The sequence below is a fragment of the Chionomys nivalis genome, chromosome 1 (assembly GCF_950005125.1).
Source record: "Chionomys nivalis chromosome 1, mChiNiv1.1, whole genome shotgun sequence".
Lineage (NCBI taxonomy): Eukaryota > Metazoa > Chordata > Mammalia > Rodentia > Cricetidae > Chionomys > Chionomys nivalis.
The window spans coordinates 170,533,644-170,555,753 of record NC_080086.1 but is presented as its reverse complement, the minus strand read 5'-3'; the positions used below and the strand labels follow the sequence as shown (position 1 = coordinate 170,555,753).

The 22,110-nt window shown below is 47.1% G+C and overlaps 1 protein-coding gene and 1 long non-coding RNA gene across 2 annotated transcripts in view; one reads left to right on the top strand and one right to left on the bottom strand.

Annotated features, from left to right (window-relative positions):
* Plxna4 (plexin A4) overlaps positions 1 to 2,854 on the bottom strand; it is a 454,143-nt gene extending 451,289 nt beyond the window's left edge. The window contains exon 1 of the mRNA XM_057770711.1: positions 1,993 to 2,854. The gene's annotated coding sequence lies outside the window, so the exon portion shown is untranslated. The remainder of the gene's footprint in view (positions 1 to 1,992) is intronic.
* LOC130875536 (uncharacterized) lies at positions 2,147 to 17,574 on the top strand. The gene is made up of 4 exons (XR_009057256.1): positions 2,147 to 2,237; positions 12,890 to 13,109; positions 13,683 to 13,841; positions 14,867 to 17,574. It is a non-coding gene; the product is annotated as an uncharacterized LOC130875536 (long non-coding RNA).
* The last annotated feature ends 4,536 nt before the right edge of the window (positions 17,575 to 22,110 follow it).

Here is a 22,110-nt window from a genome sequence, read left to right as displayed (position 1 = left end):
CATGCGCATGCATAGACGGGCCCTCCCCATCCACGCTCTCCAAGTGTGTGCACGCTATAACGTACCAATGTTTTTCCACAACCCAGAAGTCAGAAGTGGATGCCCCTGTCACCCGTGCTTGGACAAGACTGCATTTGGCAAGGTGCGTGTGTGCAGCTGGATGTGTACACACCCACCATTCTTAAAAAGAAGAGTGTTTCTCCCTGATCCGGGTTCTCATTGTGAGACGCTTTCCTTTATCCCTGCTACCCTTTTCAATCAAAGGACAGCTCACACAACACATAGCAGGCATAAGGCTTCCCTCCTAGGGCATCTGCTCCCCACCCCCTCCCCAAGCCTAGCCAGAGACCTTGGTGGGGTCAGAAAAAAAAGTTTGAAGAATAGGAGAGCTGTGGGTACAAAGAAAGCCCTCTGTGGCTGCACCCCATCATCAGGGTTTATAAGATAGTGGAAACCCTGCACCTGCACTTGTTCAAGAGTCCTTGTCCCTCACCTTCTGGAAGATTCCCAACATATTTTTCCCTTTGGTAGGTTTATGAGACACTCTGAAAACATGATCTTATGAAGAAGGAAGAAGTATATCCCATTTTTACCAGGATGCCCCCAAAACACCACAAAGGGACACCTATAGAAGGATAGAAACTTTCTATATGTGTATTCGAGCCTGAAATAATGATGTATTTGAACCTTCTATTCTTCTCCAGGCAATAATTGAGACCCCAAAGAAGTCTCTCTTAGACTTTAATAGGGGAGTCATAAAAAAGCCCTTTGGAACCCCAACCGCCCCCCCCCCCATCCATTCTAGGAAAAGTTTCAGAATGAGCAGGCTCTGAAACTAGGGTGTGTGGGGGGGGTGGAGATCTGGGGAAGTACAACTTGAACCATTGACTTCTGGAAAGCAGTTCTGCACGCAGAGGATCTGGACTCTGGGAGACACAGTAGACCCAATACCTTAAAGGGCGGGTATGGCAATGTGTTCACGGTCCTTTCTGCCTGAATGTAGAGTCTACATCCATCTCTACTCTCCTCCTAGTTTGCGTTCTCAGATGCATACCCCAAAGACATGTGACAGGTGTTAACTAAAGACACCGGGGGAAACTGCCTCACTTGCACAGAGAAAGATAAGGAAGTGAGAGGTTGGCCACAAAGCTGTGTCCCCAAGCCCTGTCTGCTTGCTGTCTCCCAGCAACTGGCAACGTGAATAAGGGTTGATCCTCCTTAAAGGACCGCAGCACCCTCCCTAGACGAGGATCCCTCCTCTTGCTTTGATGTTAAAGCCCCTCCCTGCCTGAAATCCCGGCACATTCCGGGGAAGCAGTGCCACGCTTCGGAAAGGCGTGTGTGCTGCCTTTACTAGCGAAACGCAGAGTCTGTTCCATATGCGCCGCCCTACAGAACTGCAGCCCCGGTGGCTTATGTGGCCTCCTCCCAGGCACCCGATCACCACAATCTCCTAGTCTCTGCCCTTTATATATCTATCTGTATATATCTCTCTGTCTTTCTCCTATTTAATAAAAGGAAAGAAAAAATAGAGTGTCCAAAAGCCAAGGGCGCAATTGCACTGGGCGGGTCTCTTAAGACCTCCCATGACTTCTCCTGTTTTGTAAAAACCGGTTAGGAAATGAAAGGAGCTAGAAACAGCAAAATCGCTCCCTCATCCTACTAGGCTAGATAGGAGAGTCAGTCATTTATCGAATCCCACCCTGTAAGTCCTGGGCAAGAGAAGTCTAGGTCCGGTGAAGAGAAGAACACGGGAAATCCCTGCTCCGGGCTGCGCTGCACCTAAGCGGGTGTCCAGGTGGGACGTGGGCAGGTGCGTGAGCTCAGTGTATGCGTGTATGCATGTGTGCGCGCGCGTGTGATTGTGTGTGTGTGTGTGTGTGTGTGTGTGTGTGGCAGGCTGTTTCGGAGCAGGCGAGGACTCTGGGACCGGACCCGGCACCTCTGCCCGCTTTGCCCCGCTGGCCCTGCGCCCAGCCGGTGGCTCCTTACCTGGAAGAGCGGCGTTTCCCTCCTTCAGCCCCAGCGCCGCATTGACACTGCAGATGGTGCCTGTACCGCTGCCTCTCGCCCTCCTCTGAACGTGTGCGTGTGCGCGCGTGTGGCTGCCTCCTTCAGCCCCAGCCCCGAACGCAAATACTCCACCGAGGCACGGGGAAGCCACGAGCAGCAGAGAAAAACGGAGGGGGCCAAATCAGAGCTTGCCGGGCTTGACAGCTCCTCTTGCAGCGTCCAAGGTGGGCGTAATGTCCAACAAAAAGGTCAGAAAATGTGGATCGATTCCAAGCACCCCTTTCCCCCACCCAGCCCCAGAGCCCAAGCAGCGACAGTGCTCTCAGGGGCTGCGGCGGCGACGCGGGGCTGCCCCCCTTCGTCCCCACCCTCGCGGGCTGAATGTCCTTGATGCCAAGCGGGCACGGCGGCGTCACTCCGCGCCGCCCATGCTAGCCGGGTCGGGCCGCTGCCCTGGCGCGGCGGTGAGTGCGTTGGGGACCCGCCGGGGAGCGCTCTCTGAGCCTCTGCGCGCCACCCTGGGTAGTGGCGGCCACCCCCTAGCAGCCCAGGGCTGGCTGCGCCGCTGTTACCCCCACCCCTGCCCGGGGACTAGCCGGGCAATGCCCAGGGGCCGGGGTTGGGGGCCGCGGGAGCCGCCTGCTGCTCCCCGGGGAGGCGCGGAGCTGCGGTGATAGCAGCGACGGCGGCGGCTGGCGCTGCGGCGGCCAAGAGTGCGGCCGTGGTCCAAGCCGAGCCTCCCGGGCGCGCCCCCGGCCCCCCGGGCAGGCTGCTCGCAAAGTTTGCAGGGGGCAGGGAGCGGGGCCGCCGCTGGCTCGGCCGCCGCCGGAGCTCCCGGGCTGCCTGCTGCCGCCGCGGCTCGCTGCTGCTGTGCATTGAAGCCCGGCCAAGCGCTGCAAAAACTCCAGCTGCCTGGCGCTCTCTGGGTCCTCCTCTCCTCCCTCCCTGCTTCCCTTCCTCCCTCTCCTCGCCTCCTCCCCCTCCCCGCCGCCCGTGGCCCGCCGCCGCCGCCGCCGCCGCTCCCTCTCTGGCTCGCTCGCTGGCTCGGAGCTCGCAGCTGACATCTAGACCGAGGTAGAACGGCCGGCAGAGGGGGCAGGGGGCGCTTTCCGGCACCTTGACGCCGCAGGCTCGCCCGCTCTCCCCAGAGTGGACGTTTGCAGACACCCCCTGGGCCTTTCGAGCCACCCTGATGGTGGCGACATAGGGCAGAGTGGCGCATATATGGTGACACCAAGTACGCTCGGATTGAGGTACCCTCCCGCGCAGGCATGTGGGTTCAGGCTGTCAGAGGCACTTTCGGGTATTCCTAACAGACACCTGCCAAAACATACACCCATCCCTAAACGAGAATTCAGGTCCAGCCCTATCCCCCCAACCAAGGTAACCCTACAGACCACTAGAGAATGCCCAAGCCCAAGTCTTCTAGTCCTAAAAAAAGAAATGAAGCCCCAAAGCTTCCTGGGTAACCTGATATATCCAGAGGCTGACCTTGCTTCTCTGTTTCTGAAGCCCTAGGTCCTGGACCATAGCCCAAACATATACCAGACAATGCTAACGTCAGAGTAGTTTTGGATGCCCAAAGAAAGAAACCCCAAGGTTGCTTAAGTTGAGACAGCGTCTGGGAGACAAGAAATAGGTGAGGAAAGGAAGCAGATAGCACTATCTAGAGTGTCTCTGCATAGACCACTCCCCAACCAAGATGCCCAACCATTAAAAACAAACAAATCAGAATGCCCACCTATGTGTCTGCCCAACTCTGTAAGCCTACTTCTGCCATAGTTCCGGGAAAGTGGCATTGTCAGCCATGTCCACTGAGAGTAGCCACTGATGAAAGAAGTGTCAAGCCACTCATAGTCTCAAGACTCTGGTTTGGGACTCCCAACCCACTTACCCATGCCTTTTCTTCATCTTAGCTTCCCTCAACCCCAGCAACTCCCAGCAAATATCTGTTCCTCTCATCCAAACCTCTCAGAAGCTACTTATTAGGAGATGACTGACAGCAGTATGAATGCCTCCACCTTCCTATAGGGGTTATATTTTCACAGAAATCAAAGTTATAGCCGGGCGGTGGTGGCGCACACCTTTAATCCCAGCAATTGGGAGGCAGAGGCAGGCAGATCTCTGTGAGTTTGAGACCAGCCTGGTCTACAAGAGCTAGTTCCAGGACAGGCTCCAAAACCACAGAGAAACCTTGTCTCGAAAAACCAAAAAAAAAAAAAAAAAAAAGAAATCAAAGTTATAAACTGGGTGGACTTTGAAATGAGCTGCAAGCTGACACGTTATACAAGGCCTGGGGGCAGGCAGCATATGTGGGTAGGCCTGGGCTTACCCACACAGGACCTGGTTGAAATTGCTCTCCCCAGAAGGAGGCAATGAATTAAATGTGTGCAGGAGAAAGACAGACATTGTTACAGTTAAAGGGTGTTCCGGGAGACAGCATGGAGCCCTGTTAGGCTCTGGTTGTCCGCTGAGCATGGCAAGGCCCAGAAAACAGCAAGGGTTATCTTATTAGCTCCCCTTAATGCATTGATCTGGCTCCTCTCTTCTCAGAAACTCTGGATCCCCAACTCGAGATAAAGCACACAATATCAAGTTAGTGTCCGAAGCCCAGAGAAACACATAACAATAATTCCATGTTGCTGCTGTTGCTTTGACATCCTTCCAGAACCGAGCAAGCCCTGGGGCCAAATGTCTGTCTGACATGAGACGGCAGAGACACCTGGCATGCAAAATCAGAGGAAGCTGTCCCCGCGGGTCTGCATAAGGCTTGTCTCACCTGGACCCAAACCTCTAAAATTGGCACATGACACCACCCTAACTGGCTCACCCTAGAAGTGGCAGCTTGGAAAGTCCTACAGAAAACCTTTCCAGGCTACTTAAATAATATGCTTCACTAAAGGTGTACACAAGATCTTTTCAAACACAGCTGTCACTGGGCTACAGGGGACTTCTGTAAAAACGCTGAAAGGGAGAGGAAGTGAGGACTAGCCCCCTTCTCAGTCAATCATCAATCATCCCAGCAAGTGTTTTTAATACTGCCTGGTTCTCTTTTCTGTTCCTTGTAGTGTGTGTGTGTGTGTGTGTGTGTGTGTGTGTGTGCAAATTCCAGTCCCAATGTCCTGATGGATGGACAGGAAGTCAAAGATATTTTTTTTCCAGAGGCAGCAAACAAAGTGTGTTTATTATCCTTTATCTCCTGCCTGGTGTGGGGTGTCATTTATTTTCATTCAGAGGAATGAATACCGCATAGTGCCTGAAGAGTAATGACGGAGCTCAGCGACAGGGAAAGAGTGTGCAGAAAGCTGGAGCCACAAAGGGCAGGTGCAGCCCCTGCCAGACCTCCCATTCTTAATGGGACCTTCCTGCATGCTGCCTTTTCCTTCCCTGGCTCCCACTGAATACCACAGGAGGAAGGCAGGCTTCATACCATTGTAAGGAATGGCAGAAAGGGTCAAAATAACCACAGCAAGAGTCCTGCGGTCTATTGAATGTCCCCTCAAGTCCAGAGTGGGGTGGGGGTTGAGAAGGCAGACTGTCCTGCTCCTTGACCCTGGTACTCACCATCACCATCATTTTGCACAGGTCATGTGCCCTCAGTGGTGCTCCCTCCCTCCCCGGCCACATTTTTGCGTTCTGGTTGCAGTGGCATTCAAACGAAATACAACCCCTGTGAGCGTGATTTGGAATTCTAACGCAATGTGCGTGGAAGGAGTGTGTCCTCCCTGTCATAGGAAAGTATCCTTTTCTCTGGTGGTACAATGCAGGGGGCAGGCCCTTTGCTGTCCTGACTCTTCCCATGAATCAACAGCCTGGCAAAGGCAGCGTCGTGCAATGGTCCCCGTCATGGCCCTGCACTCGCGACAAGCCCTCTGGCTCTTCCGCTAGCTCTCTCTAGCTCTGCCACCCCCACCAGCTGACGAGGGGTGAAGACAGACATACTCTGGGTAGTCTAGCCGTTCCCTGCTTTCGATGGGTCTGTGACTCGCTCACTGCATCCCTGGCCTGGTGGCAGAGCTGGGTAGGTCAGCGCCTGGCCCCATGGCCACAAGAGGGAGGAGTTAAATGGCGTACTGCTTCATAGAGCCCTGTTTTTCTAAAGAAGCTATTTTTGTGAGATTTTGATGGCTCGTCTCTCATGGCTGAATAAAAGGGACAAGTTTAAGAGGAGAGAGAAGACTCCTAAATTCCTCTCACTTAATTATAACCATTTTATTAGTTTAGGAACAGAGACAAAGCCAGGTTTGTTTATTAAACAATTTCCCAGAGTCTGGTGGTGCTACAGAAACATCTTTCTCCCAAGAGCTGTCCCATAGCTGGGTCCTGCTCTATGCTCAGGATAAAAACCTCCGGCCAAAGGCTGCTTGAAAACCTACATTGTGGCGCCACCTGCAGGAGAGCATAATTATCGACTTCATCCCAAATCTTAGACAAGAATGGGAAATCCTAGCCTGCCCAAACCGCCAGGGCAGCGTTGTAGACATAAAGCAGGGGCCCCTGCCATCATCAGGACGTGTCACCAGATGTCCCCGATAAACTCCAGCAGCCTTTGATGCGTGTGTTCCTTGGCAACTGCTCTTTCAAAGATCGACAGCAGCTTTACAGCTTCTCAATCCATTCAAGCTTATTTTTCCTCATGTCACTAAGGGGCCAAGTAAGCCTAGAACACATGGGTCTATCTTCTAGATGCTGAGCCATAGGACAGAGAAATGGTTTCCTTTGGGGAGGGTGGGGATGGCGCATCCCTGTCACCATAGTTGTGATAGTCTTAGGATCTAAATGGTTCCCTTTTCACTATCCCATGGATATAAATGACAATGCAGACATTAACATCTGTGCCTCATTCCCCTCTACTCATCTAAGGCTTTGTCCGCCCGCCACTGTCAGCTCCCTTTGGGACTCCTCCATGAGGTAAGAGACCCTGCCCCATGACCTGTGGCGACTGTACTTAGGAGCTGATGGTGTTATTTTCCACAGGTCTCCTCATTACATGCACTGTCCATCAGTCACTTGGTAGGAAAACATCTTGGCGTTATCAGCCATGTGGTGGCCTCCTAAAAACAGCTCTGCCTGTCTCTATTGTTGCTAACAGCCAGTGTTGCAGCTTTGCTAAGAATTGTTGGACTGCACAGGGAGGGTACAAAGACAGAGAAGATGCCCTTCATCGAACCCTACATATGCACAGACACTGGGGATCTTAGTCGTCTGGTCCTAGAAGCAGCTCCTATGTGCCGCAACCACTCCTTCCTAACCTTCTTCATCTACTCTGTCGAATTCTTTCTTTCTTGACCAACTGGTGAACTATCTCTTTAATCATGAAAATGAAAATTTAGAAGATGCAGTGGCGTGGAAAGAGATGGGAGAAGGATGAGAATGGCCTAAGTCTATTGGCCAGAAACAGCAGGGTCCCAGATCTGGCAAGCTTCCAGTCTTTCTTCAAAAAGAAAGTATAAACACTTGATTGCAGCTTCGGCATCTTCCAGAGAGGTTCGAGGCTCTCAGGGGCAGGGATGCAGGGATCGGATGGTGTTTCACGGGAGCAAGTTGGAGCAGGGATCGGATGGTGTTTCATGGGAGCAAGTTGTAAGTGACTTGTCGTGCAGTAATACATGCCCGATACAGCGAGGTAATGGAAAACGAATCATTTGCTGGACCTCTTTTACTCTCATTATCTGAGCCCACTTGGCTTTAGGATAAGGAAGAAGTGGGGAACATGTTTCACACATGATATCCTGATACGGGGCAGGACTGAACTCCTATATACACCCTGCCGGGACCTCCCTGCAGGGATCTGGGGTCAAGCTTCTCAACACATCTCATTGTGTTAAATGAAAATGACAAAACCAGACCAAGGGGCTGGGAAGCAAAACACAGGGAACGTTCAAGTTCAGCATTCACTTGAAGTGGGCTGTCATCAGTTCCAGACTGCCAGCAATCAGAGATGTCCAGGAGCGATGCAGAAGGCCTGCTAGATCCTATTCATTTTAATGAGCTGTCTGGCTCCAGCCCCTGACCGAGAGCCTTCTGAAAACCAGCTTGAGTAGGACCCCAGCGTGAGACCTTGCGTCTGCAGAACACTACTCCCGTTGGGGCCTCTCTCCTAAAGCTTTGCCTGTAGATGATCTTGATCCTCATCGCACCACAAGGGAAAAGGGTAGACAGTGGCCAGTACTTATGGATAGAAGGCACAATAAAGACCAGAAAATACCAGACTAGTAGTTTAATATTACTTCTCACATTTTCCTCTAAGAATATCCCTATACCTTCCTGGGAAGTTTGTGGAGATCTCAGGAGGATGCCAGGGTCATCAGTAGGGCCAAGGGCCTGCACAAGGGCCAGAGAAGAGCTACACATGGTGGCACACATCCACAGGTTCAGCACTTAGGAGGCTGAGGCAGGAGAGTGCTGAATTCAAGGTCATTCTGGGCAACAGAGCCAGTTGTACATGAGCTGGGACTAAATAACAAGACCCTTCCTGAGCCCCTCACTCCCAACACATATCAAAGACCAAAGGTTGGGGAGATAAGAAAAAGAGGGGGAAAAGAAGGAGAGAGAGAGAGAGAGAGAGAGAGAGAGAGAGAGAGAGAGAGAGAGAGAGAGAGAGAGAGAGAAGGAGAATGGGGAATAAGTGGCTATTCTGCATCAGGCTGGAGAGAAAGCCCGTGACAACTGTCTGTCTCAGAAAGGATTCTCCTTCAAGTCTTAACCCAGAGTAACCCTTTCCCCTGTACTGTCTCCTTCCAGGACTCTGAGGCAGGTCCCATTCTTTGCCTCTGTTCTCCTGGGGTCCATTTTCTTTTCTTGCTTTTGGAGGAGTCCCTCCTAAGGCTCTCCTGCTGACAGATTTGCAGAGGGCATACATTCCTCGGAATTCAGAGTGACAGGTGTCCAGGCACAGTGGTGTGTGGATCATCTAAGGACAGGGGAAAGCAATCGTGCCCATCTTTCGCCATCTCTGCACCCAGTGAGGCCATGCTGACAGCTGGAAATCAGACACTGTGGAAATATTTACACCATGACTATTGCATACACCACAAATGGGAACTGTTTTAGCAAACATCAGCTGGCATAGCATTAAAGAGGACCAACGACAGGCTTAGATACAGAGGTTTGGTCCAGATTAACCTACCCTGCCAGGCATTCAGGTGCCTGTTAACAGATTCCATCTGTGATTGTTCACCTTCTGTTGCTATACTATAATAGCCACGGTTAAGTAACTTTATAAAGAAAAGAGGTCTATTAAGGCTCTTAGTTCTGTAGGTTCGAGAGCACGGTGCCAGCACTAGCTCAGTTCTGGAGAGGATCCCACAGTGAATACCATCACAATTATCAGAGCACAGAAAAGAGAGAGAAGTCACATCACTGGTGGAAAGTCAAAGAGACAGAGAAATAGCCACATTTGTTCCCTTTTAACAACACTCTTGCGGGAACTAATTCAGTGTCCCAGGAGAACTGCAATGCTTCCTCTGGGCAAAGGCACCAGTGCCCTGAAGACTTCCCACAAGGATCCACTTCTTGTCAGTCTGCCCCAACAATACTTGCCCACTGGTGACCAAACCTCTAAACTCATTCAAATGGGATCCAGTCATAATGCCATTGGAGGTGTCAACAGCACCAACCCAACTCAGTATCATGGTAGCCACAGTGAGTGTTCTATTCTTCCTACATATCACTTTTAAAGAAAACATTAACATATACTCTTTCCATTTGCTGCTTTTCCAAGCCTAGTATTTAAAGGAATGCATTCTTGCTCTATCAAGTGACTGTGATTTATTTTTCTCCAATCAACAAACCAAGGCAAAGAATATTGACATTATCTGTCTTAGGTTACACAGGAAGCTCAATGTGTAAATCTGTTAATGGATGCTGTATTGGTTCCATAACCAAGTATATTTATAGAAGCAAGGGTTTATTTGGGCTTATGGTTCCAAAGGGATAAGAATCCATCACCATTGTGTTGTAGAAGCCAAGCATCAGGCAGGCATGACGCAGTCATCTGAGCACTCCCATCTTAAACCACAGGCAGGAAGCAGAGAGAAAACTTTGAATGGTTTGTAGTCTTGAAACCTTAAAAACTACCCCTAGTGGGCATACTTCTTTCAGGAAGGCCACCTCTCCTAAACCTACCCAAAACAGCTCCACCAACTGGCTGCCAAGTATTCAAACATCTGAGCCTATGGGGGACATTCTCATTCAAAGTACCACAGGCTCCTCTCATTTATTCCCCCCACTCAGACTTATGATTAATAGCCAAGGTTCGGCATCAGTTCTGTTTTTTTCCTGTGAATACTACTATTACAATTATGGTATACCATGAAATAGAATACTGTGTAGATATTTAATGAGATGAAGTTAATATATGTGTTTCTGTTCTGCAGAAAAAATGGCTTGGTAAATGTATTTGCATATTTTCAAGTATACAGGAAGTGTGTTCCTATCTCTATAGATCTGCATATATGTAGAGTACTCCAAAATAATGCACCCAAAAGTTCAACAGGAACTAGAGCGACAGGAATGCATACTTCATTGTTTTATTACATATTTTATTAATATCCTTTGTTCTTTATGGCATTTTACCATGTGCAAAATAAAACTGCATTCTCCATTTTTTTAAGCAGCTTATTTAAAAGTGAACAAAACAAATGCTGCTGCTAAAAACATCTTCATCGCACTACCAGCCCTCTCTGCTCTCACTTCCGAGCCCAGCAGACCACTCCTCCACCCCATCTGCATTGTGTTCAAGCCTGCCTTTGTTCTGCCTTCCTACTCTCTGCTCCAAGCTGCTCCTCTATTGGAGATCACTCAGCAGGTAGTCTGCCTGAGCGAAGAAGTCCTCATCACTCAGCAGGTTGTCTGCCTGAGCGAAGAAGTCCTCATCTTGTCACCTAACGACCAGTCAGCAGTCAACTTGACCTGAGGATTTCTTCTTGATGCTAGATGGATCAGGGGGAATTGCATAAATACATCACAATGGCATTTTCCCAGACCAAAACAAGTCACCTTAGGTTGGGAGAAAGGAAATATCCTTCTGTAGGAGGGTTGGGAACTCAAAGAAAGCAACACCCAGACATGGTATGGATATAAAATATTATAAAGTAAAACAAAAATTGGTTACTAATGGGAGAAAGCATTGTTTCAAATGGGAGAAGAGAAGGAAAGCCAAAGACAGTTAAATATTACTATATTACTACAAAAGGGAAAACAATGTAAATTCTAAAAAGTCCATGAACATACACACAGTCCAGCGATGGACCAATTTTTTAGTCAGAGGGTGTTAACTATGTGGTTCAAGGCAAGACTTGGTTCATCACTAGGGATAAGCCTAGGATTGCTGTCTTCATCATTTGGTGACTGTAATAAAAGAACATATACTAGGTGGCTTAAAAAACAAATGTTTATTTCCTAATATTCTGAGCCTGGAAGTCTAAGATGAGTACCAGCATTGAGTGGATTCTTGGTGAGGACAGTACTCCTGACCATGTCCTCCCATGACTTTTCTTTGGTTCATGGAAAGAGGAGAAAAGGGAACGATGAGAAATAGAATGATCTTAAGTATCTCTTCATTTTTCATAAGGACATGAATCCCACCATAAGTGGATTCTTTACCCCACAAGACCATATTCCAAACCCTATCACCTACAAAGACTCCATCCCCAAGTACTATCAGTGTTTAGGGCTTCAGGCTGCACTATATAAACATAGGAGCATCACGAACAATTAGTCCAAAGCAATCACAAAAATGAACTCTGTTCATTAGTCTCATGTCATGACTCAATAAGCCTGTAACGCTTGAAGATAAAGAAAACATAGGAGGGTTGGAGAGATTGTTCAGTGTTTAACACTGGCTGTTCTTTCAGAGGACCCGGGTTTGATTCCCAGAAGCCACATGGTGGCTAATTTCATCATAACTGTAGTCACAGGAGATCTGATACCCTCTCTAATCTCAGACCTCAGGCAAATGTGTGGTGCACAGACGTGCAAGCAAAACACCCACACGCATGAAGTGAGAAAAATTAAACGTTTAAACTTGAAGTTGGGGTGGTGGTATCTGAGAGGAGGGTAGTGGGGGAAAGAATGCATTGTGTGAAATCCTCCTAAAACAAATAAAAAAACCACACACAACATTTTTAAAAAGAAAATATGAAAGAGAATATCTGAATTGTATCAGGTATTTGATGAATAAAAGTTTGGAAGAAGATGGGTTATGTGGACTAAGAGATGAATGGGTTCAATGGTTAAATTGCAAAGAGGTTCACAGATACATCAGTGACATCAGTGACAGTATAAAGGACAGTTTCCTTGGGATATACGTTCTTGAACTGATCCTACTTAACACAATTACTAGTGACTTTGATGAAGACAGACAAGACATGGTTATCAAATTTGTCTAGACTACACTAAAGCTATTGAACATGAGTGTTGTAATTCTTTGCTCAGAGGAAAAAAAAAACTTTGGATTTGGGATGCGTTCAGTGTTCATTGGGAAGTTTGGTATTGACATGAGGCCTCGTGCCGAGAAAGGGAAAAGGGAGGAAGCTAAGCACATCCGAGTTGGCAACCCAGAGTGCCAGAAAGACAGCATTTAGTAATGGGGAGAAGTTTGCAGTGTGAGGAAGGGAAGCTCGGGCGCGGCGGGTTGGGGGCTGCCAGGCAGGAGGAAGGCTGTGAGGGCAGGGAGACAGCAGTAGCTGTCACTAGATTTCTGGGAAGTCCTTCACAGTGAGTAATGATGAACCAGATGTCCTCATTTTATGCCTCTCAGAGAGGCTATCAGTAAAGAACTCTACGATTTTCAACCCTTTGAGGGGATGATCTTGCTTTCTTTTAGATACATTGTCAAGTTACAGTAAGACATCTCATTATCTTTATCATGCAGGTGTACGACCAGAGCTTCGCAATGAAGAGCACACTCTGCTTTCAAATCAGTCAGGAAGCTCCCGAAAAACGGCCACCTGAGATGGACACACCCATCTATACACAGGTGTAGAGAACAGCTTTGCAAATAAAGTGCCAAGGAGATATTACGACGAGCTGAGACCTATTATACGCTCAATATGAGTCACCCCAGGATGCTGCCAAGGTCAATTGGATGTCAGGTACATTAACGGAGAGTGGAGTCCCAGAGGGAGTGGTAGCCACTGCTCCACTTTGAGATGAATCATCCATGCAGCTCAAGGCCTTCTATTTTGTGATAAATCTGAGCACGTTCAGGGGAGAGGGGGCCAAGTCAAGAGAAAACTAAAAACCTCGATATATTTGAGAATATAAAAGGAACCCATACTGTTCAACTTCAAAAAGTAAGACTCAGGGAAACATGAGGTTTCAGACTTTGAAGGGCTGTCAAGGGGGTGGGTTGCAATATCAATTTCATACAACTATAAGCAAGATCAATGAGTATAATTTGTTTATGTAGAGCCATTTAGGCTTCATAGGAGGAATGTCTTTCTAGGAGTCCGAGCTCTCTGAAGGAATAGATTTCCTGGAGTGGCTCTGAGCTCTCCATCACTTGACATGTTCGGGGAGGAAGTGAGTAATGATGAAGTAGAGATGGGTATTTGGGCTAATGGCCATCTCTAGTCTAGTGACATCATGCATTTTAGCTGTTTTGTGTCTACTGCTGTATCTGCCACGGTGTCATAGGCTCACAGATACTTCTATATCTACTACAGTACCATTGACTCAGTAGGTATCTATGGACTTCCACTGCAATGTGTACGAGGTCACATTCAAGGAAGATAACCACTACCCTGCCCAAGATCTCCACTAAAGATGGAACTCAGGGATGCGACTACTGAACAATCCGGAAGGAGCGAGAGGAATCGCCTCAGGTAAACCTATCTCTTCCCTACCTGGACTGTCCAACTTCAAAAAGTAAGACTCAGGGAAACATGAGGTTTCAGATATTTGAAGGGCTGTCAAGGGGGTGGGTTGCAATATCAATTTCATACAACTATAAGCAAGATCAATGAGTATAATTTGTTTATGTAGAGCCATGTCTTCCTTAGAAATGCCACTTCTGGCCAGTCAATGCTGCCCTGTATAAAGCCACTTCTTACATAACCCGGTTTAGAATTCTCAATTTTTCTCAGTAGTTTCTATTGCTGCTAGTTTTAACTGTCCACCTGACCCACCTAGAGTCACCTGGGAAAGAGTCCCAGTGAGAGGCTTTTAGATTAGACTGACCCGTGAGAACATCTGTAAGAGAGGATCTTAATTACACCATTGAGGAGGAGAAACCTGCCCACCATTGGCAGCGTCCCTCCCTGCATCTCGGACCCTGGACCGTAGAAGAGGGGAGGGTGTGAGCTGAGCACTAGCATGCGTGCATCAATCCACTGCTCTCTGCTTTTGACTGTAGATGTAATCTGACCAGTTTAAGTTCTTGTGACCTTGACTTCCCTAGAATCGTGGATTATAACCTGTAATTGTGAGTAAAATCAGCCCTTCTTCCCTGAAGTGCTTTTGTTGGGTTATTTTATCACAGACACAGGAAACTAAGATAAGGCAATTTCTAAGCCCACCTTGCATTCCATGTAACTCAGGGTCCTGTCTTTCTTCTGTGTGGGCCCAGATGCATTTGCCTTCCCATGGACTTGGCAGCTTCTCCTTGCCCCAAGAGTCCCCATTCTACCCCTCCATCCCTACCCCCTTTATCCTTAAGAATTTTCTAACCAACAAGGGTCTAAGAACCACGCTGAGCACCTAACATCTCAGAGAGGTCTCTGGTAGTGGAAATTAGGTCATTTTATACCAATTTACTCTAGGAACCAGAAGCCTGGGGGCTGAGTGGGTGTTGTCCTAACCTGACCACACTGTGATAACTGTAAATAACAGCTGCTTTTTCCTCCTCTAGTTTATCCTCCATCACCTGAACAATCACATTCTCACCTGTCTCCTGGGGAAAATTGCTTCATTATCAAGTGAACTTCTCTATGAAGGAATTTGCAGTTGCTTCTTCCACGGGAACACCAAATTGTCAGTCCAAATGTCCCTTTGCTGTTCCTGGCAGTAATTCCTCCATGTGACCATGAGTATTGTGAGCCCTTCCTTCATCATCTTCTTCTTCTGAAAGAAAAACTGAAGCATCCCACTCTTTCCTCCCAAGTGACTAACTCCTTTCAGGCCCCATTATCCTTGTCCTCCTGATTCTCCATGCTTACCCAAGCATTCAAGTTACAGTAAAAGATAATGTGTCATGTCATAGAAAGAAGGGAGGTAGGAAGGGATGGAGTGAGAAAGGAAAGCATGGAGGGATAAAAAAAAGGGAAGAAAGAGAAGAAAAGGAAGACATGATAAGATGAAGGCACTGATAAAAGTATCTTCCAAAGACAACAGATTTTTATGGGACTGTAAAGATTTTTCTATTTTATTGTAATTGTAGAAGAGACGATGCCAACAGAATAGTTTGCATAACTCATATCATGTTCAGAGCCACCCATTCAAACAAATTCGCGTGATGCCTACCATATGGCGCTGGGCTGCAGGTCAAAGCTCTCAGCCATAGTCACTGCCCTTGGGCTTCTCAGGTGAGTAGGGGGCAAAGCAGTAAGCAAGAAAGAGCAGGGACCTGACTTGGGGGCTCATATGGGAGGGAGTATTCTTAAGGGGGAGGGTGTCACTCCCCAAACACTTCTCGGTTCTGATAAGATCATCATAGTCAAATTGCAATTATTCTTTCTTAAAATTTATCAACAATGTTTCTGCTATTCTAGTATTTTAAGAAATAAGGCTCACCTCCATGAGGAATCATAACATAACGTGTTCTTCTAAGTGGTGGAAAGTTGATGACAGTGCACTTTTAGTCCTTCGGGAAGCTGATCGCTTGTACTTGAGTATGCTTGTTTCATAAATACCAAAATGCTCCAATGGGGGCAAGGACTCGCATAAGCAGGTCCATTCACCCTTTCTTCTATTTGTTGTGGAAATATGCCTTGTTCTCCTACGATGTGGCAATCATTGGTCTAGGTACCAGGGCTGAAGTCGAGTTCATAGCAATCAAGGTGCTTGCTCCTGTGTCATACATCCTAGGTAGAGACAAGAATAAACAAGGTCAGTGGATGAGAAAGTTCTGCTTGTAGTAAATTCTATGAAAAAAAAAACAGAATAGATGAGAAGGGGAAGAGGTTCTTAGGTTAGAGAAACTTCTCAGAAATGATAACCTCCGAGCTGTGACTTAAAGGATAAGAAAGAGTTAGCCAGGGAAAGACTAAAGCAAACAGAAGAAGGAACTGGCACAAGGCTCTGGGGTAAGATGTACGTGGGCAGCGACACTCTAAAGAAAGCAAGTGGGGGAACTATGAGAGTCAGTATGGGCACAACCACAAAAGGGAAGGAGAAAAACCAGCCATGATAAACACATACATACTCACATAAGTGCCGTAACTGCGGGACATAGAACAGAGTTAGGAGAAATCAACTATCACTCTAAAATAACCTTCGGGTGGGTCCTCACCTTTCTTGTGCCATCTGGTCCCAGCACAGTTTCCTAAAAGCCAACCCATTCTATTAGTAATTTCCTCATTGCTAAAGAAAAAAAAACTTAGCACATGTAACATAAGAAAAGATTCATCTGGACTCAAGTTTGGGGGTACAGTCAGTCCATCATGATGGGGAAGGCGTGGTGTCAAGTGGTGTCTTGCTGGGACAACAGGAACAGGAGGCAAATGGTCACCGTGTTTGCTATCAGAGGCAGGGAGTGATGACTGTTGGAACTCTTCCTTCTCATCCTCTTTTTTCTCAGTCTGGGACACACTCAACCCTCCAGTTTCTGAGATTTCCACATTTTCAGAGGGTCTTCCTGTCTCAGCTAAACATCCTTGGAAATACCCTCACACACATGCCCCACGAAACCTCTCCTGGGTGTTCACAAATAATGTTAAGTGATAATAAAGACCAATCCCACATGTCTACCCCTGTCATCTTGGCACCCAAACATGTCACTTTAAATCATAACACTCTACCCCTGGTCCCTAAAGTCTCATGATAATTTCACAATGAAAAATGTTCATCTCCCAAAGTTCCCAGAGTCTTAAAAGCCAAGTTCAATGTTTCTTCTAAGTAAGAATGTAATATCTTAACTACAAGCCCCTACGAAAGGAGTTAAGCTACATAATTCCTATATGCAATAGCAGTTCCGTGCCAGAATATGGGCTTGTGATGACATCATCAAGTCTTCAAAAGACTTGGGCAGCTCACCCTCTCCAGTTTTGCCACCTGCAACACGCATAGCCTCTCACCTAAGTGAACTCCACTCTGGCAGCTTTCCTCAGAACTGGGTTTCACCTCCACAGCTTCACACAGCAGCCTTTTTAGTGCCTCCTTAGGGACTCCAACCCAGCCCATATTCCCTGGCTTCACTCCTTTCTGGAACCTTGGGGCAAGCCTCCACCGTCTAAAAATCTTATATTTTGCATCTCTTCAAGACCAGCTCTACAGTTCTGGACAATGTCGCCAAGTACTGTGCCCCTGAAGATGTGCCCTGGCCTCTCCCACTACGGTATAGTGGCTTCTGTATTTTTTGGTGAATGGGCTGGGGAAACATTCCTCTAAACAGGTCTTCTCAAGCAGGGAGCCCCTTCTGTGGCACTATCAATTCAGGTCTCTCCTTTGAAACAAATTTGTTTTTTCTCAAATTGGGGCCTTTGACAGGTAGGATCTCACCCTCAGAACAATTTTCTTATTATCAGTGTAAAGAGCATAAGCTTTTTCTTTTATGGCACTAATCTTTGCAACAATTAAAGATACTTTCTCTGAATATACTCTGTCCTTATCTTTCACTGGGCACATACTCCTGTTCTCACTAAACTGCACATTTCTGCATCTTTCCTGCTCACTCTGTGTGATCTTGTCTTGCTGAAAGCTGGGTAAGTGCAATAAGTGATAATTAAGACATTGATCAAATGTTATGCTGTCTTGAAATGTCCTCTATCAAATAATTCTGTCCATTACTTAGAATTCAGTCTCATGTTAATTTTTTATGACAATACAGTACAATACAGCTAGTTTTGTTTTTGCCAAAATATAACACAAATGGCTTCCAGCTCACTCCCCAAGATAGTTCTCATCCTGCTATGAAACTTGATGAGCGGTTTACACTGCTTTCCCTTGGTCAGCATCCTGGTTGCCCACTCTCCAATCAGAATGTCTCATTAAGCCTTGAGCACTCTGAGTCTTGTTTAGCTCACAGCTCCAAAGTTTTCCACATTCCTCCTACAAATTAGTTCCAAAAGCTTACAGACAAGATGGTCACCTGGACCACATCAACAGACTCTTATCTCAGCATCTTTTTTTTTCTGTACTGGTTACTTTGTTCACTGCTCTAACAAAATACCCAAGAAAGACAACTTAAGGAAGACTGGGAGAAACAGGATGTTGGCTTGCACTTTGAAGATACAGTTTATCACAGCCAAGAAGCTGGAAGATGACAGCCAACACTCAATTGTCTTTTTCCTTTCTGTTCAGCCTAGGAGACCCAGCTCATGGGATGGGTCTACCTGAGTTAAAACTCTCTTGAAATGTCCTCACCAACACACCACAGAGCTGAGTTTCTTGCCTGATTCTAGAGCCTGTCAAGCTGACAATGAAGATCAACCATGGCGCCAGGAGACTGAATGCAGAGAAAAATGGAAGAAATAAGCTGACAATGGGAGAGGCAGATCGAAATAGAGGCTGTGTCCTTCAGAAAGACTCTGTAAATAACTAAATACTAATCCAGCAGCTCTACCGATGATCGACTTCACATCTCACATAGCAACAAGGCTGCGGGTAGTCCCTGAGGCTGGTACAGCAACTCTGTGAGCTTACCAGGAGAAATTCCTGCTGATTTCCTATTCCTTAGTCTTACTACTTATTCTTGACAAGGTCTTATTTTTGTGCTCATTTCCTCAGAGTCAGAAAATGTCCAGCCTGCGCTCCAGCCTCTCCTCTATGTATTATTATCCACAGAGGGAGGAGAAGCAGGGTAGTAGGCAGTGAGGTACTGGGGTGTTCTTTTGGACGAGTACTCCAATCCAATAGCAAAAGAAAAAAAATCTCAGAAACCACCTCTCATCTGACTGGCCAGAACTGGGTCATATGGGCATTGTAAGCTGCAAGGGAGGCTGGGACAGTGAATATCTGGAGGGAAAAAAAAAGGAATGGGATTATTTAACATTGATGTGAATGAGTGAAAATGCAGTTGTTTCCTGTTGATCAACATGGGAGCCTTGGAAGGAAGGAAGGAAGGAAGGAAGGAAGGAAGGAAGGAAGGAAGGAAGGAAGGAAGGAAGGAGGTGGGGAGGGGAGCGTGGGCTACAGGGACTCCTGCTTGGGCATCAGAGTCCTTGCGTAGGTAGAAAGAAAGGAAGGAGCAAAGTGATGGAGAGATGCCCAGATCAGGCATCAGAGACGCAGACTATAGCCCCAGACCTGAGCAAATCCCTGAAACAGTTTCAGCCACTGTTCTTCATCTACAAAATGGAAGCCACAACACCTACTGAGAAGCAGGCTGTGAGGAACGGAAACTGCCAGGGTGAGCTATGAGCACCTAGCATCTGCCCACGGCTCCGTGGGGATACAAGGAGAAAGTGTAACTTCTGTCCCTATTTATGTCCCTCGTTCTTTAAAAATATATACAGTTGTGCATATATTATACATAACACATTACAATAGCATATATATAACTCATAAATAAATACATGTGCATATGTTGGAAACGCTCAAAAAATTTACTCATAAAGGCCCAGTTTTTGAAAGTTAGAAGCACTTTTTAAAGAATGCAAGGCATATAAAGCATTTGCCACAAGACTGTGCCCATATTGGGCCCTCAAAAAAAGGCCGTCCCTGTTCTTGCTTTCAGATGTAGAGTTCTTACAATTCATAATGGCAAGGACAGGCATCTGCCATAGTCATTCCCAGCTCCTCTCAAACACACACACACACACACAAATGCATAGCGTGTGATTTTTCAACACCCCCAATCCCTCTCCCAGAAAGTAAGATCACAACTGCCGCTCTACACAGCCGCTCCCAGGAGGCCTCATCTGTCACAACACCCCCAGTATCTTTCCACGCCTGTCTGTCCTTTCTGCGTCCTGATTGGTGGGCATTTCCGGGAAGGGTCCACGAGGGTAAGGACAGGAAATAAAAGACCCCATGGGAGGCGAGGATTGAACACAAGAGCCGGGCTTTATCCATGCAATTCCTTTCTCCCTGGGAACCCTGTGTCCCATTAGCATGAGCAAATGAGACTTGCCGGTATCTACCTCCCGCCTGCCCTGTCTGTTCTCCGCGGTACTTCTGGCACTCGAGGAAGCTCATCCCTTTCTTCCTCCCAGCGTCACCTCTGTGGTGGGCTAAAGACAAAGATGGCCATGGGGTACAGGTAGAGAAACAGAGTCACAAGGTTGCTGAGTGGCACAGCTAGAAGACACCCTGGAGTCCTAACATTCAACCCAAATCACTTTCCTCATTAAAAGCCCAAAGATTTGGGGGAAAAAAAAAAAAGCTGAGGCTCTTTTATATGGCTAAGGGCCCTCCACAGTACTCCGGCCATCAGTCACACGTGATGTGGAGGCATTGTTCATTTATTTAATTTAACCACCTCCCCCTCTCCGAATGCTTTAAAAACCCACATTAAAATCTCACTTAACGATTTGACTGGCTCCCCTTTAGTTCCCGCTAAGCCAGCTGCCAATAAAGGAATAAAGTAGCTGAAGAAATAAGAAAGAAGGGTCCAGAACACTGAAGTCCTTTATTCGGCCTGTCCAGGCTGAGGCCCTTCTCGAGTGAACTGGGAGATAATGGTAACGGAATTACACATTGTTGACTAGATTAGGCGCTGCCGCAGGCAGATAAATACAAAAGCAAGGCTTTTTAATCAAAAATAACCCCCTACATGCCTTTTTTTCCTCCCTCTTATTTTGCCTTTCTCCTTCAGTTTGCCATAGATATTTCTCCACGTGCCTTGATACTATTTTGTCAAATAGTCTGGTTTGGGGGAGGTCCCCACACACATACATCTGAAAGCAACTCAAATCAGTAAGAATTACCTACCCTGCCTATGTTTATGGAGACACAAATGACACCAAAGCCCACATCTCAGAAGATAAACCAAACACACGTGGATTAGCTCCCCCAAGATGACATAGAGCTTATCTCTTTGCTTGAGACTCTGTTTTAACAAGATAAAAATCGCCGGGCCCTGTGATCTGCCACCAGCGAAGCTGTTTACCTGCACAGTTGACATGCAATGTGAGCTGTCATGGAATATAAATTAGTGTGTGGCGGTTGGTTGTCGCCTCCTTCCTGCCCACCCCAGCGCCAACCTGGTTGAGTTAGTCACACCCTCAGAGAACAGGTCTGAGGTTTTACTCATGGAAAGAAAAAACAACCACTCCACGGTCATCTGTCGTCTTTTAGATCTTATGATGCATCCTGACTCTTTCTGAGATTAAAATGGATGGAGCGACGCCTCCCCAGGTAACCAGGAAGACATCCTGGGTACATCTGTCAGAGCTTGTTTTGTAAGTCACAGAAACAGATTCCACCCACCTCTTAGGCAAAGATAGAACCTGTTAGAAGAACATCAGTGGTTCAGAAGTGGGAAACCTCGAAGACCTCTAGGATGACCAAGGAAAAAGCTGAGCAGACAGAACCAGGTTACAGAAGCAGACTGTTTGCTGTGCTGCTCCAGCCCTGGAACACAAAGTTCCTGCATACACTAATGGATGCTATCCCAGGAGGATACGGTCAAGGGGTTAAGTCATAGGTAATGTCCATCCTTGGCTTATTGGTGACAGGAGGTTAGTCTGCTCTTTCTGTTGTTAAGGGAGACAAGCAAGAGACACACAACAGGGGACTACCCATCACCAGATCAGAATACTCACACACACAAAAAAAGTTCAATGAGGTACATGCCAGAACTGATGGAGGATTAATAGGCCCAGGCTCAGAAAAGCATGCCTGGGAACTGCGTGTTTCCTCTGAGCATCAGGCTGGAGGCAGCTTGCAGTGAGAGATGTTCCTATGGTCCTCAGACGAGCTAGACTCAGGCTTTGGGTATCATTACACAAGAACATCACTCTCATGCTAATATTATGGGTTTAACTATGTCCTGCC